The sequence below is a fragment of the Arvicola amphibius genome, chromosome 7 (assembly GCF_903992535.2).
Source record: "Arvicola amphibius chromosome 7, mArvAmp1.2, whole genome shotgun sequence".
Lineage (NCBI taxonomy): Eukaryota > Metazoa > Chordata > Mammalia > Rodentia > Cricetidae > Arvicola > Arvicola amphibius.
Window position 1 is genome coordinate 6,503,007 of NC_052053.1, and position 5,936 is coordinate 6,508,942.

A 5,936-nucleotide genomic window follows, 5' to 3' on the forward strand; every position below is an offset into this window, starting at 1 on the left:
CCACTCCCATTTCCTTGAATCCACCAGTGGAATTCAATTTTAAACTTAGTTGTCTGCCCACCTGCCTGTACTTCTAAGAATGGCTGGAGAAAAATGAACAGAAACCAATACTCTTCCGTCTGAGAAATTAACCATCCTTGGCTATCTGGTCCTGCTGCGCTACACTCAAGCGTTGCCTGTATCTCCTGATGGTTCTGTCGTCTTTGGGTTTTCCCTGTGTTTATGTTGTCCTGCAGTCCTAGAGGTGTCTGTCTCACACTTGTCTCAGTAAAGACAGTTCCTAGAGACAAGTTCGTGGAACTATCTGCGCTCTCCTTCCGCTCTCATGTATATTTCTCTACTTCCACCTCTTCACTTGCCACTTTCCATTTCTGGGGATGTCCCTTCTTTGGTTCAAAGTTCTTCTAGTTCTGTGTGCTGTGGCCAGTTTTCCCTTGTTCATCTAGTACTTCCGTGGGCCACTTTTCACGTGCTCTTTTGTCCAGTCCAACTCCTCCCCAGATAGGTGTCTTCAAAGTCAGTCTCACAGCGTACACATCTCCAACTGAACTCACCATGACACGATTCTCTGTTCTTTCAGAAGTCACGCTCTGGTGTGCCTCATCTGAGTAGACAGAGCCGCTGCTCACTCTTGCTCCGTCTGAAGCCTTACTTTCCTTCCTGGACCTCTGATTTTTAATTTGCTAGAGTCCAGTTTGTTAACCCTTGCTTTATTTCCAGAGATATTTCATTTTATCCAAAAGTTCTTACCTGTGCCCAGATTGTGTACTGCTTTCCCCACATTTTCCTCTAGCAGTCAGTGACTTGTTCCTGATCCCCGGTGCCCTAGGAATAGAGGCCACCCTGTCTGCCTTCCACTTACGTGTGCACTTTGTCTACTTCCCTTTCCGTGACTCAGCTCTATTGGATTATTGGAATTCACTAAACAGGCTGCTCACTGTCTTGTCGACCTTCAAAAGATGACCAGAGAGTTTTATCCATGCCTAGAATGTTCTTCATTCTCACCTTGACCTTTGTGAGTTTGTTTCATTTACAGCATCTGTTCTGGGAAGGAGTTCCTGACAATCCAAGTCTGGACAGATGCCTCTCTGCTGTACAGCCACGAAACAGGGCAGTTTTCTCAGCCTCAGCACATCAGAGAGTGTTGTCAGCATGACGGACTGCTTGCTGCATTAAGTACAAATGATGGGAGGGCAGGACTTGTGCTTACCTTTGAACCTTTAGTGTATGGCACTATGTGTAGCGTTTATCAAGGGAGACCCAAATATTTGTGGAATTAATGAATTAATAACTGTCTAGAAGTGTCACGCTGATAAAAGTCAGCCATCTGTTTTGCTCAGCAACTGATAATCTCTGCCAGAACAACTTCATTAAGGTTGAACAGGTTAGAAATGAGTGTGGAGTAAAGAGGCAGAGAAAAGGTTAGATTTAGCTGCTGAGAAAATTAAATATTAAACAATATTATTCACAAAAGCAATAATACAGAACCTTGAGAGCCACAGTTCTCATAAAAGTTAAAAAGCTTGCTGGGGGAGGGGGAAAAGCATGTGGAAAAAATGTTATACAAATGGCTAGAAATATCATATTTCTAGCTAAGAAGCAAAGTTGTAAGTGTAATTAATTTTTAAATTATAGTTTTAATGAAAGTTAACATAAATACTCTCCTGAATGTTTAATTAATAATTTTTACTGTAAAAGTGGTTCACACTGTGGAGAAATAGGTAGCAAAATCATTTTTTCTCTTTGCTGTATATGTACATATACTTTTGTGCATGAATATGCATTTATAAATATATGAATATATACCTTGTTTTACACATATGGACTCTCTTTTTATGTATTTCAGCAACTATTTTGTTTAACCTAGAAGTAAAATTCATACATAATTTTGTACATTCTGTAACAATACATATGCAAATACCTTAAACCTTTATATTTTGAGAGAGTGTTTCTCTTCATAGTCATGGCTATCCTGGAACTTGCTTTGCAGACCACGAACTCAAAAGTCTGCCTAGGTCTGTTTCTGGAATGCTGAGGCTAAAGGTGTGTGCCACCACACCTGGATTGCACCACTATTCCTAGCTGTTCCTTAAACATTTAAAACCAAAAAATCTATCACACAGGGGCAGGGGAAATGGGTCATTTGGTAAAGCATCGACTGTGCGAGCATGAAGGTCTGAGCTGGATCCCCAAACTATATAGAGAGCTGGGCTTGGAGATACGCACCTGTGAATCTGTTGCAGAGGAGGGAAAGATAGCACGATCCCTAGAGCTCTCTGCCCAGCTGTTCTTGCTGTCAGACAGGACATTGAAGGCATTCCCTCCTCCTTCCCCCTTTTATACACAATCCCTAAATTGTCTCTGTGATTTCTTTGTGCCTCAATGACTATTACTCATTTTGTAATTTTATGTAAATTCAATCATGCAGTGGTTTTTCTGGGCTTGGCTTCTTGCACTCACCGTTTATCTGTGTCATTTACTAGTCTGGTTTTCTTTTCCACTGTGGTGTTATTACATGAGTGTAAAGCAATTTGTGCTTTTTGCTTTTAGGAGAAACAGGAGCTGCGTCTGAGTGAGAATCTTGTAAACAACTGCCAGAAGCATTCTTGGGCATGTCTTTTTGAGAATATGTTCACATATTTCTGTTGGGTATTTACACAGAAGGAAAATTGCTGGGTAGCAAGAGAATTCACGTATTTAATTTTAGCAGATACTGTCACAGAGGTTTTCAGCAGCAGTATAGCAATTTATGCTTCTATAGTAGTATGTATACTATAGACATTTAAAGATACAGCATATTATATATATTATATTCTTTATATAAAAGATATTATTATTTATTTAATATTGGTTGTTTTCTACCTTCTACTGATATACCTTTACTAATTAATAAACACTTTGAATCTATATTTGTTTACTTTTGTAAGTAGTCATATCATTAAAATAAAATAAAAATGAAACAGAATTTTGATGTGGGATTTCTCCCTGTATGCTGTGGTTACCATTAATGAATAAAGAAACTTCTTTGGACCTATAGCAGGGCAGAACTTAGCTAGGCAGAGAAAACTAAGCTGAATGCTGGGAGGAAGAATGGTGGAGTCAGAGAGAAGCTATGGAGCCACTGGAGACAGACGCCAGCTGGAATCTTGCCAGTAAGCCACAGCCACATGGCGATACACAGATTAATAGAAATGGGTTAAATTAATATGTTAAGAGTTAGCCAATAAGAAGCCAGAGCTAATGGGCCAATCAGTAATTTAATTAATACAGTTTCTGTGTGATTATTTCAGGGCTAAGCGACTGGGAACCAACAAGCAGCCTGTTGCTACCGAATGTTAAGTTTTGTTTAGAAAGTGTTTTCCCCCATGTGGGATTCCCCTCTGTATGCTGTGAATATGTTTTATTACTGTTGGTTAATAAAGAAGTTGATTTGGCTTATAGCAATGCAGAATATAGTCAGACTGGAAGAGATGGAGGGAAAACATAGGCAAAGTGAGGGAGACACCATGTAGCTGCTGAAGGAGAAAGACGCCAGCCACCAACCAGAACTTAACCAGTAGGCCACAACCTTTGCTGATTCACAGATTATTAGAAATGGGCTAATTTAAGATATAAGATTTAACTAGAAATATGCATAAGCTATTGGCCAAATAGTGTTGTAATTAGTATAGTTTCTGTGTTATTATTTGGGTCTAGGAAAACAAACAAGCAGTCTCTACCTACATTTCCCCATAGAGACAGTGGCATTTTTTTTTTTATAAAAAGAAAATACAATTAAAATTCTGTATAGATGTCACAATCATTAAATTGTATCCCTGAGAGAGAAAGAACACATACAGAAATGAATATTTCTGCTTCAAAGAGGAGAACTGAAAAGAGATGATATGAAAAGCCGAGGGAGCTCAGCACAGATAATGGACCGCCCCACTGAAAAGAGGCTGTGTTGTCCCCACAGGCAGCTGCTGGCCTCTGGGCTGTACACATGAAGAGTGATGTGGAGTTCCAGATCCCAGGGCTCAGATGTCTAAGGAGGGGAAAGCCTAGTCTTCCTGTACACATGGGGAAGAGCCTGGAGCATCACAGCCTCTGTCCAGGAAGAAATGCCTGCCCTCTATTCGTCCTCTCCTAGTGCCTCCCATTGCATGTCTAGAAACCTGTCAGACATGAAACAGTCTGCTAGAGACAGAGACAGATCTACTGGGGACAGGAATGTACCAGGAGAGATTATGATAAAGACACCTTCCCAACCAGAGGAGATAGAAGGGCTTCATAAACACGTCTGGCTTCAGTACCACTATTATGAAAACATGATGTTAAATTGACTTTTACTTCATACTATATTTCAAAATATAATACACAATAAAGATACAATTAAATGTCAAAGCTTATCTGAAGAACAAAATTGTATGAAAAATTTTGTAAGAAGTATTTACAATGCATAAAAGCAACAAAATAAATCTAAACGAAATACTGATGATCTAAATTGAAAAGAATTGCATGTACAATAACACCCAAATTAAAGGACTCTTAAAAATGAGACAGTTATTTGAATATATATTAAAAAAACTAATGCTTTTGATTTGGATGCATGATACTACATAAAGGATAAATAACACAGCATGAAAACAGTTGTAAAGATATCCAACTTCCCAGTAATCAAAATAATTCTGATTTAAACCCTGATATTTGTACACCAAACTGTCAAGTACTATGAAGTATTATTTTAATGCTACAGTTTTGGCATTAAAGCATGTCACCGCAGAAATAAATGGTGTAATACACAGCCGTTAAGTGGTTCTAAGAAATATTGGTGCCAAAGATAATACCCTTGTAAAAGTGAGTAAAAGTGAAAGCATCAACATTTAAACTATGTTAAAAATTAATTACAAAGTCAAGCAACAAGACACTCAAACAAGTGGCATGAAATTCTAAAAATAATGTGCCCTTATCTTAGGAGGTTGGCTCAAATGATCATTTAAGGGCTATAGGGTTGAGTAAAATTTTACTTAACTCTGTATGTCTTCTTTTTTTTCACTTTTGTGCAAGGAGGCCCGATAATCATAACAAACAATTACTAAGATAAGTGAAGTGATATACTGGCATAGAGGGGCACAGAGTTCCTGATTGATTATTTACAAGTACAGTGATGTATACTGATGGTTGAGAGATCGGACGCTTAAAAAAGGAATCCCACACTAGCTCAGAACTAAGAAATAGACAGGCACTTCTTAAGAGAATGCAAAATCAGCATTCTCTGATTTGGATGAAGATGAGATCCAAAACAAACTGAACCAGCAAAATGGGGCCCAGAGTCAGGAAAAAAGGGCCGGACATGGTTTCGCATCCAGGTATATAGTCTATGAGGCCATGCCCCAGTAGGCGGGGAGTTACTAGCTGTAAACCTTCCCACAGCACCTCCCCCTTTTGTAAATAAGAGAGTTCTAAATCTACTACAAAATTATATACAATAAGAACAAATATCCTATTCTAATTAGCTTAAGTCTTGTATAATAAATAACTTGGCCAAGTCATGAAAGGAAAGTAACTACATTTATCTAGTCTTCAACCCCATCAAAGATCCAACAAGGGAAATAATGTTACCTGAGTAATTAGGAAGTGCAATGAAACAACTTCCAAAACATGCAACAAATCACAGAGACAACTGGCTACCTGGGCAATCACCCAAAGTCACATTTACAACGTTGAATAAACCAACTTTGGCTAGGGCCTAGAATAACTGACAGATTATTTTTAAAGGCAAGAAATTTTTTAAAAACCATCTTACCCTGTCTTGGCAAGATTTGACAGTTCTGCTTATGGTTGAGGTATGGGCAGTTCCTTGCCCAAAGGCCAGTTTTCCCAAAAAGAAAACAAGCTCCCAGTGGAGTCTTTGGTGCTCAACATTTTCTCTGGGATAGATCAGTGTTGTCAGGAGC